Here is an 11,930-nt window from a genome sequence, read left to right as displayed (position 1 = left end):
ATCATCCTCTACTAATCATGATATAATTTTTTATAAACATTATGTGTTCTTATTCCAGTTATTAGCTAACATTACTATGTGACGCACACAAGCAAGTATAGACTAATCGCAAGGCTTGAAACAATTCAACTCATGTTTTGTTTTCAACAATGGTTTGAATTTGCCACCTCAAGTGGGCTTAAAAATGAGGATTTGCCACCAAACATAGTGGGCTTAAAACATGATTTTGCCACAACAAAGTGGGATTAAAACTTACATTTGTTGAATCGTTCCAATTCAAACAACAAGCCTTCATCCACAGGCATTCATGCATTTTAGCATTTAAGCACATAGCCTCATGGAAAACATGCTAATCATGGCAACATCGACACGCATGCGATATGCTAAAGCGTAAAACTCACCTAGTACTCCAAGCTAGGAAAGAAAACAAATTTAGAAAAAATGCATGATTCCTAACTATGTTAAATGACTAATGCAACACATGCAATAATGCAACTAAATAGGCTCAGCTACTTAATCATGGTATTTGTAACACTTTGATAGTATGCTTTGAAACACGTATTCAAAGAAGTATTGAAATGACAATGTAGTTTAAATGATGAGCTGAGCCTTGGTGAATGCAAGACAAATGAATGGGTGCAAACATGCGAGCATAAGGTATGCTAATTGAAAATGTCCTTAATATAACCATCAAAAGTGGGTAAATAAAAAGGAGAAAGACGCGAGGTTGAAAGACATCTACACACGCACGCACACTCATTACAACATTATGCCCTTGCGAAGGAGGGTCCGAATGAATAAGCCAAGCTAATCTAAGCTAAGCTAATTAAACTAATCTAATTAATCTAATTAGACTAATTATTACAAATCAAATGAATAACTAGCAAACAAATTACTAATTATTACAACACTTAACTAATTAGCAAACTAGTTAATCAAAACAAATGCACACTAACTAATCATGCAAAGCATTAAACTATGCTGCCACTGTTCCGCTCTGGGAAGTGGAAGATGCATGCGTTCAGTTTTTGCCCCGAAAAGTCCTCTGTTTTGCTCCCGAGAGGCTCTGTTTGCAGGGTTGAACACAATCCAAAATCTTTCTGCTCCATATTACCAAATCTTTGTTGGAGATTACACCAGTGGCCTGCCGGCCATGAAAGGTTGTTGCCGGCCCTCTACCGGCCAAAAAGGTGCCTTGCTAGCCAGAAATGAGGCACTGCTGGCCATGGATGGGGCACTGCCGGGCACTGATACTCGTGGGTCACCATACTGCAACAGAGCACAAACAGAGCAAAATGAAGGTTTTTCCAAGGGTTCGGTTGTATTGTACCCCTCCTTATCATCTCAAAACCTCAAAGGAGTGACACACTTGGATCCAAAACCATCAATCAAGCTATTTCATTGCATGATGGCCAAAGAACCAAGTTGTACAATTTCGATAAATGCACAAATAAGACTCGAAAGAACTACCACCCTATCATGCATGATCAAGGGCAATGGAGACCAAGGAAAATGGTACATTTCATCACTATTGAGTATGAAATGTCCCATTTGCCTTGTGTTCAAATTAATATTTGATTTGAACACATGCAATGCAACACAAAGATGATTATCTTGCCTCTTTTACTTGTTCATTTTGTTTACTCATTTTACATTACCGATTCATTCTTTAGTCGATTAAGTCTAAAAGTGAGTGTCCTCTAATGGAAAGATGGCTCAAACCACAATGTGCTTTGGGCATGAAAGAGGCATTACACTGTTGGTAATGAACCCCTTAAGGGATTAAACCATTAGATGCAACACCTCAATTTCACACTTTGGCAAACAAGTGGTTTAAAACCACTTTCAAAGAAAACAAAAGAGTGAAGAATCGAGGGAGATTGCAAAGATTTTAGATGCTGAAATGAAGTGTAAAACCACACTAAAACATGCTATCAACTCAAAACAATGATGATTAAAGCATTAAAACATCAAACTAGTGAAGGAAATTGCACTACAACTATGCAATACAAGCCTCAACTGAACTAACCATCCCAAAATAGAGCCAAAACAAGTTATTTCAGAGGCAAAAACATGCTGGACTAAAGCTAAATGAAGCTAGAAAAACATGCTAACATATGAAACTATCTAGGCATGCAAACAAGACACAAGGAGGGGAGGCTAATCCCTCCAATTTTGGACTTCAAAAGTTGATTTTTACCACTGAAAAATCTCTAAAATTTAGTGGTTTGAAGGCCCCAAAAAGTTGATTTGAAAGTGGTGAATAATAGCACAAAGCTTAACAAACAAAGGAGCAAAAAGGGTAGACAACCCCTTAACTCAAAATAGCCTCAAACCACCATTTTTAGAGCATAAAAACAGAGGTTTGTACACGTCAAAACCAGCCTTAAAACAATTTAAAAGGATGGCAAAACAAGTATTTAAAACAAGTTTAAATGACAAGTATTATACCTCTTGAAGCTATGGTACAAAATAGGCAACAAACCAAGCTCAAACCTCCTTCTAGAGCTCAAACAAAGCTCTAAGTAACCTCAGCCCAAAGGTGAGAGTATTTGGTTAAGGGTTGATATACAAAAGCTAAGAGAAAACAAGCTTAAAGGCACAAAATTGTAAAAGAGAAAGAGAAATCTAGAGAGAGAGAATTTTTGTCTTCAATTTTTCTAGCCCCCCCTCCCTCCCCCCCTATAGCGATCCCGGGTTTACCCTTGTTGTATAGTGATCCGGACATGTGTCCGTGGATGTTGGTAGTTGTTTATTATCTTGTTTACATCCTTTCTTACGTTGTATTTGAGTTATAGGATGTGTTGAGCGGGTTTGTTACAGGTTGGTTGAGTTTAGAAACCAAAACTAGTTGCCCAGATTTTTGGCCTGTACGCTCGAGCGGAGGTGTTGGCGCTCGAGCGTAGATTACATCCATCCAGTATCTTGTTGTGCAGTGTTGTGAGCTCGAGCGTAGGGTTGGGAGCTCGAGCGGAGGCCTGGTTCTGCAAAAGTACTGGGCGAGTGCATTCTGCGCTCGAGCGGGAGGTTGGCAGCTCGAGCGGAAGTCTGTGAGTGTACGCTCGAGCGGGGTGTTTTACGCTCGAGCGTAAGACTGGGTTTAAGTCCCGAAATTGTGACTTTTCAAATCACTTTTTCACTTTCTCTTCTCTCTCTTACTTTTCCAAAATCACCATTGTTGAGCCTTTCACTCTAGACTCTACCTTCTCTCTAGGTTTTGATCTAGTAGGAGTGATTTACTCACCTTTGGCCTTTACAAAAAAATTGTTGATCGTCGAGGGCTTCATTTTAATCTGAAAATCTCGGGTTTTGGAGCACGTTGGGTTTTGTCGTTTTCTCCTTTGGGACTCCGAATTTGAGGTAGGGATAACCTACTCCTCTCTATGGGTTTTGTCTTTAAATTTTGGTATTTTGAGATGTTGGTCTTGGTTGGGTAAGTTTGTGAAAGTTTGGGGCTTTTGTGTAATTTTACAAAGGTTGGGGTTTCATTCATAATAGACCTAGATGCATGTTTGGCATGAAGAAAATGGAATGATTGTTGAATCATTGATGAAAATGGGACCTAAGGGTTGAAACGGTAATTATGGAAAATGGCCTAATTACAATGTTTAATTAATTGGGATAATTAATTGGTGAGAAATGAGGAAATGAAATGTTGATTGAATATCCATTTGCGCATTTAATTTCTGTTTTAGAAATAACTGCTTGGGGCTATCGGTGAAGGATAGTCGAGATTGTTGTAGACAATGTATGTTGATTAGGCAAACTGAAACTAATCAATGGAATGTGTTATGGAACTTGACAGTTGCTAGAATACATTAATTGTTTGTATTGTGTGATTGTATATAGAACCAGTGTGTTTATATACGTTATGTGTAGAGGAGGAGATAGGGGATGTACTCCGCGGTTTAGGGGAAGATAGGGGATGGACCTCTAAACCGGATAGGTATTTGGAGGAGATAGGGGATGTACTCCGTAGACAGAGCTCATATGCTTGTCTAGAGAAGTGAAGATAGAGCTCATATGCTTATCTTTGTGAAGTGAAGTGTGGATACAGCTTGTATGCTTATCTGTGGATATTGTTGATATACATATCTGTTGTAGAATGTGGATACAGCTTGTATGCTTATCTGTGGATATTGTTGATATACATATCTGTTGAGAATGTGGATATAGCTTTTATGCTTATCTGAATGTGAGATATAGTTTTTATACATATCTGTTGAAATGATGATAGAGCTGACATGCTTATCTGTTGAAAAAGGGAAAATGAAAGGTAACTTAGACTCATAAGTTGTAAGACATAAATATGAAATTTATGTGATTGAATCAGTGTTGACCAACTATCAATTGCTAATGTTTTAGTCATTGTCCATGGTTGGTTTAGTGTATTTCTACTGGGCTGTGGCTCACCCTATATGGGAATATCATTTTCAGGTACAGGAAGCATGCCACCTCCAAGGACATAGCTGGGAGGCTAGTGGCGGACATAGTTTTGTCGTTTCACTGTTGATGTATTACATGTAACTTCAAGCCAAAGGCTTAATGTGTAAACGAGTTAGAACTCTTTCTTGTAACCAAGTGTTAACTTGGAAAGCTGTAAGCCCGTAGGGCATTTTGTTATGAGGTTAACATGTAATATTTATTTAACGGAACTCTAATGAATGAAAGGAATACAGTTAGTTTAAGTGTAAATGCATGTCTTATCTGATGGGTTTATTGTTATTATTTTGAGGGCGTTACAACTTGGTATCAGAGCGTACCGGGTTCGAATACTTTGGGTACGTGGGAAGTGACTAGGATCACAATGGGTTGTCTCGCTTGATAGAGACTTTGATGTAGTATCATATGCTATGTGCTTATTTGATAACATGCTTATGTGACTATGTGGGTATGGGATTTAATTTCTTGGATGTTGATTGGATCCTTGAGTTTCTGGGAGTCTTGTTGGAAAAGCACTTGATCAACGCTGTTTCTAACCGGAACTCTAGTAACGCCTCGGGACTATCATTATCCGAAAATGAAATTCGTAAGTGCTTATGTGTTATGTGCTTATGTGGAGTGAATTAAAGTTGTCCAGGCATTAGGACGTGAGTGTTTAGTTTCGGCACATTTATGAATGTGCTAACGTTCTGTGTTGCCTTTATTAGGATGTCAGGACGAGGAAGAGGTGCTAGGCGTGGTAGACCTGCGAGGCAGGAAGTACCGTTACAGGGTGAGATTCCGGCAGTGCAGGAGGGAGTTGGGCAGGCCAATGTGGCCGAGCCAGTAGGTCAGCAGGCTATGGGTGCCTTGGCCAGAGAGATAGCAGGAGCTTTAGGTATTCTTAGAGCTGGGAATCAGGCAGCTGAGACAGGGCCTTCCTTCTTGAAGAGGGAGTTCTTTCGGTGTAATCCGGACGAGTTTATCGGGGATCCTAAAGAGCCGCTTAAGGCAGATGAATGGCTCGAACAGACAACGAAGACGTTTGAGATGCTTGGCATCGAGGACGGAGCACTGAAAGTGACCTTGGCATCCTTCCAACTGAAGGGAGATGCGGGTCAATGGTGGAAATACGAGAAAGCTCGTGTTGGTGGTACTTGGGAGGCGTTTGTGAATGCTTTTCAGGAGAGGTTTTTATCAGCAGCAGCTAGGGAGAAGTTGAGGGATCAGTTTAGCCGGCTTAATCAGCAGGGCTTGTCAGTGGCTGAGTTTGAGGCTACTTTTACCAGTCTGTCTAGGTTTGCACCTGAACTGGTGGCGTCTGAGGAACGCCGTTGCTATGAGTTTGAGCGGAAGTTGAGGCGGGGCCTCAAGTTGAGAATTGGTGGGTCTTATATTCGAGAGTATAGACACCTAGTGGATGCTGCAGCTCATATGGAGCTTATGATGCAGGAGGAGGATGAGGGCCAGAGAGGCTCCAAGAGGAGCCAGGATAGTCAGGGTGATGGCAGGAGGCAGAGGGGTTCTAACCCTCAGCAGTCGCAGGGTGGTGTTGCTAGATCGACCTTCCCAGTGCCGAGTGCAGGCTCCGGGAGAGGTGGTCAGGGGGATTTCACCTGTTACAAGTGTGGCCAGCTGGGTCACAAGGTATCTGTTTGCCCGCAGAAGGGTGGGGGTCAGAGAGCTGCTTCTTCTTCAGCTAGACCGCCGAGTCAGAGTTTGGGCAGGGGGCAGCTCTTGATTTGTTATCAGTGTGGACAACCTGGGCACATGAAGAGGTTTTGCCCACAGTTGAGTGCCACTTCGGGAGCGTCTGGTTCTAGGCAGACGCAGGGTTTTCAGCCAGCTCAGTCTGTGCAGGCCTCGAGGGCCAATCCGGGAGCTTCGTCATCCCAGTCTGTGCAGCAGTCTTTTGCTCCGAGAGGTGAGCAGGTAGACCAGGGGCCTACGGGGCGCGTGTATGCTGTTACCGCGCAGGACTTAGTACCGGCTCCATCAGTAGTGAGAGGTACTTTTCTGTTTTGCAACTCAGTTGCTAGTGTGTTGATAGACACGGGTGCATCTCATTCTTTTGTATCTGCTGCATTTGCATCTGTTTTGGAATTGGAGTTAGCACAGTTAGCATCTCCTATTTGTGTGGTATCGCCTTTGGGCGGTGAGTTGATTCTGAAACAGGGTGTTAGAGGATGTGATATAGAGGTCGCCGATTATAGGCTTCCTTTTCCGTTTGTTGTCATGCCCATGAAGGGTTTTGATGTTATTTTGGGTATGGACTGGTTATCGTCATACCGGGCTGTTATTGATTGCTACCGCCAGAGGGTTACATTGTGTACCTTGAGCGGGGAGTGGTTCCATTTCTTGGGAGACCGGGTTGGTAGTGTTTTGCCACCGGGGTATGATTCGCGAGGGCGAAGTGAACTTAGTAGTCTACTTGCCAGTTTTGAGAGTGGTGAGAGTGGTGAGACCCAGGTTGTGTTACCGAGGGTGGTTTGTGAGTATTCGGATGTTTTTCCCGAAGATCTTGTTAGTTTGCCACCTCACCGAGAGATAGAATTCTCTATTGATTTAGTGCCTGGTACGGCGCCGATTTCTATGGCACCTTACCGTTTTGCTCCAGCAGAGTTGGTTGAGTTGAAAGCTCAGCTCCAGGAATTGCTCGATAAGGGCTTTGTTCGCCCTAGTGTTTCACCGTGGGGAGCGCCGGCCCTCTTTGTTAAAAAGAAAGATGGTGCCTTGAGATTGTGTATAGACTACCGGAAGTTGAATCGGGCTACGGTTAAGAATAAGTATCCTATGCCCCGTATAGATGATTTGTTTGACCAGTTGAAGGGTTCCCGTTGTTTCTCTAAGATAGACTTGAGATCGGGTTACCATCAGTTGAGGGTCAGGGAGATAGACATTCCTAAGACGGCATTCCGTACGCGGTATGGCCATTACGAGTTTTTGGTGATGCCATTCGGACTTACCAATGCACCGGCAGTCTTTATGGACTTGATGAACCGGATTTTCCGGGAGTTCTTAGATCGATTTGTGGTTGTCTTTGTGGACGATATCCTTATCTATTCGTCATCTAAGGAGGAGCACGAGGAACACTTGAGAGTGGTGCTTGAATTACTTAGAGCCCATAGGCTGTATGCCAAGTTTGGGAAGTGTGAGTTCTGGCTGGGGGAAGTCAAGTTCTTAGGCCATGTGGTATCCGGGGAAGGGGTGTCTGTTGATACATCCAAGGTTGAGGCAGTGCAAGATTGGGCACAGCCTAAGAGTGTGTTTGAGATCCGCAGTTTTCTGGGATTAGCTGGGTATTACCGTCGGTTTGTGAAAGATTTCTCCAGGTTAGCGTCACCGTTGACTAGACTGACTCGGAAGGGAGTCAAGTTTGTGTGGAGTGAGACTTGTGAAAAGTCGTTTCAAGAACTGAAAGTTAGATTGACCACCGCTCCGGTGTTGGTTATTCCGGAGAGAGGGTTGGGTTATGCGGTTTATTGTGATGCTTCACGAGAGGGTTTGGGTTGTGTGTTGATGCAAGAGGGGAAAGTGGTAGCTTATGGCTCACGTCAGTTGAAAATACACGAGAAGAATTACCCCACACATGACCTAGAGTTAGCAGCTGTGATCTTTGCCTTGAAAATCTGGAGGCACTACCTTTATGGTGAGAGGTTCGAGGTATTCTCGGATCATAAGAGTTTGAAGTATCTGTTTACACAGAGAGACTTGAATCTGAGGCAGAGGAGATGGATGGAGTTCATCGAGGATTATGATTTTGAGTTGCATTATCATCCGGGAAAGGCCAATGTTGTGGCCGATGCCCTTAGTAGGAAAACCATTAGTGATGTAGCTTGTATAGCCATCCGGGAATGGGAGATGTTGGGAGCACTTGGCGAGTTTGATTTGTTACTGGGCGAATCTGTTGAGGCTGCGGCCTTGTTTTCTGTTGTTGCGCAGCCTACACTTGTGATTAAAGTGTTAGAGGCACAGAGAGGTGACCTTGAGGTAGAATCCCTCCGAGAGAAGATCTCCAGTGGGAAAGTTGAGAAGGGTTTGACGGTGTATCCCGACCTGCGTGTGAGATACCGAGACCGTTTGTTTGTACCGGAGTCTTGCCGAGAGGAGGTACTCCGAGAGTTTCATCATTCGCGCCTTGCGGTGCATCCGGGAGGTACTAAGATGTATCAGGATTTGAGCCGCCAGTTTTGGTGGCGGGGTATGAAAAGAGATGTGGCTGTTTTCGTATCGAAGTGCCTTACTTGCCAGCAAGTGAAGGCCGAGCATCAGAGGCCAGCGGGTTTGTTGCAACCCTTGCCTATTGCCGAGTGGAAGTGGGAGCATGTCACTATGGACTTCGTTGTAGGTCTTCCGAGGACTCAGCGGGGTAGTGATGCTATTTGGGTGGTTGTAGACCGGTTGACTAAGTCGGCGCACTTTATTCCTATGCGCGTGAGAGATTCGGTGGATTGTCTTGCCGATTTGTATATCCGGGACGTAGTGCGATTGCACGGGGTCCCAGTGACGATCGTCTCAGATAGAGATCCTCGTTTTACTGCTAGGTTGTGGCAGAGCTTGCAGAGTGCCTTGGGCACTAAGTTGACCTTTAGTACGACTTATCATCCTCAGACTGACGGGCAGTCCGAGCGTACTATTCAGATCCTCGAAGATATGCTTCGGGGTTGTGTCCTTGATTTCAGTGGGACGTGGGAGAGGCACTTGCCATTGGTAGAGTTTGCCTACAACAACAGTTTTCAGTCTAGCATCGGTATGGCACCGTTTGAGGCCTTGTATGGCCGACCGTGTAGGTCTCCAGTTTGTTGGGCCGAGGTGGGTGATGCACCTTTGTGGGGTCCGGAGTTGGTTAGGGAGACGACGGAGAAAGTTGAGCTTATCCGTAGGAGGCTTGTTACAGCCCAGAGTCGGCAGAAATCTTATGCCGACCGTAGGAGGAGGCCTTTGGCGTTTGAGGTAGGTGATCATGTCTTTCTGAAAATATCACCTAGGCGAGGCCTGATGAGGTTTGGGAAGAGTGGGAAATTATCCCCTCGGTTTATTGGTCCTTTTGAGATCCTTGAGAGGATTGGCGAAGTTGCTTATCGGTTAGCCTTACCGCCGCAGTTGTCCGGAGTGCATGACGTGTTTCATGTGAGTATGCTTCGGAAGTATGAGCCAGATCCATCACATGTGCTGGACTGGACCGATTTAGAGGTAGATGAGGATGCCTCGTATGAGGAGAGACCGGTTCGGGTCTTGGATAGGCGGGATCAGGTCCTGCGTGGCAAGACCATTCCTTTGGTGAAAGTCTTGTGGAAACATCACGGAGTGGAGGAAGCCACTTGGGAACGTGAGTTGGAAGTCCGTGAGAAATATCCGGACTTGTTTGTTGATATGTAATCTTGTATTTAAATTTTACATTTTGTTGAACTTAGGAGCTTTTATATATGTCTTAAGTTGTGAAACATTGAGAATGTTTTGACTATTGGTAGTATGTTTTGGAACTTGCCTCATACGGAAGTTGAATATGATACTATATATGTTGAATATATTGTTGAAATTGGAAAGATAGTGCATAATGTTGATGCATGTTGATAATACATATGTGGTTTACATATTGTGATATGTCTCTTGTTAAAGGGATGGGATGACCGGTAATGGGTCGAATTGTTGAATGTTCAAGTGTAACATTGATTAAAAGGGAGAAAAACTTGTTTTGAAAACTTGTGCTTAATTTCGGGGACGAAATTCTTTAAGGGGGGGAGGTTATAGCGATCCCGGGTTTACCCTTGTTGTATAGTGATCCGGACATGTGTCCGTGGATGTTGGTAGTTGTTTATTATCTTGTTTACATCCTTTCTTACGTTGTATTTGAGTTATAGGATGTGTTGAGCGGGTTTGTTACAGGTTGGTTGAGTTTAGAAACCAAAACTAGTTGCCCAGATTTTTGGCCTGTACGCTCGAGCGGAGGTGTTGGCGCTCGAGCGTAGATTACATCCATCCAGTATCTTGTTGTGCAGTGTTGTGAGCTCGAGCGTAGGGTTGGGAGCTCGAGCGGAGGCCTGGTTCTGCAAAAGTACTGGGCGAGTGCATTCTGCGCTCGAGCGGGAGGTTGGCAGCTCGAGCGGAAGTCTGTGAGTGTACGCTCGAGCGGGGTGTTTTACGCTCGAGCGTAAGACTGGGTTTAAGTCCCGAAATTGTGACTTTTCAAATCACTTTTTCACTTTCTCTTCTCTCTCTTACTTTTCCAAAATCACCATTGTTGAGCCTTTCACTCTAGACTCTACCTTCTCTCTAGGTTTTGATCTAGTAGGAGTGATTTACTCACCTTTGGCCTTTACAAAAAAATTGTTGATCGTCGAGGGCTTCATTTTAATCTGAAAATCTCGGGTTTTGGAGCACGTTGGGTTTTGTCGTTTTCTCCTTTGGGACTCCGAATTTGAGGTAGGGATAACCTACTCCTCTCTATGGGTTTTGTCTTTAAATTTTGGTATTTTGAGATGTTGGTCTTGGTTGGGTAAGTTTGTGAAAGTTTGGGGCTTTTGTGTAATTTTACAAAGGTTGGGGTTTCATTCATAATAGACCTAGATGCATGTTTGGCATGAAGAAAATGGAATGATTGTTGAATCATTGATGAAAATGGGACCTAAGGGTTGAAACGGTAATTATGGAAAATGGCCTAATTACAATGTTTAATTAATTGGGATAATTAATTGGTGAGAAATGAGGAAATGAAATGTTGATTGAATATCCATTTGCGCATTTAATTTCTGTTTTAGAAATAACTGCTTGGGGCTATCGGTGAAGGATAGTCGAGATTGTTGTAGACAATGTATGTTGATTAGGCAAACTGAAACTAATCAATGGAATGTGTTATGGAACTTGACAGTTGCTAGAATACATTAATTGTTTGTATTGTGTGATTGTATATAGAACCAGTGTGTTTATATACGTTATGTGTAGAGGAGGAGATAGGGGATGTACTCCGCGGTTTAGGGGAAGATAGGGGATGGACCTCTAAACCGGATAGGTATTTGGAGGAGATAGGGGATGTACTCCGTAGACAGAGCTCATATGCTTGTCTAGAGAAGTGAAGATAGAGCTCATATGCTTATCTTTGTGAAGTGAAGTGTGGATACAGCTTGTATGCTTATCTGTGGATATTGTTGATATACATATCTGTTGTAGAATGTGGATACAGCTTGTATGCTTATCTGTGGATATTGTTGATATACATATCTGTTGAGAATGTGGATATAGCTTTTATGCTTATCTGAATGTGAGATATAGTTTTTATACATATCTGTTGAAATGATGATAGAGCTGACATGCTTATCTGTTGAAAAAGGGAAAATGAAAGGTAACTTAGACTCATAAGTTGTAAGACATAAATATGAAATTTATGTGATTGAATCAGTGTTGACCAACTATCAATTGCTAATGTTTTAGTCATTGTCCATGGTTGGTTTAGTGTATTTCTACTGGGCTGTGGCTCACCCTATATGGGAATATCATTTTCAGGTACAGGA

Source organism: Camellia sinensis, chromosome 8 (genome assembly GCF_055761805.1).
Source record: "Camellia sinensis isolate YWXY chromosome 8, ASM5576180v1, whole genome shotgun sequence".
Taxonomy (NCBI): domain Eukaryota; kingdom Viridiplantae; phylum Streptophyta; class Magnoliopsida; order Ericales; family Theaceae; genus Camellia; species Camellia sinensis.
Note: the sequence above shows the minus strand (reverse complement) of the source record.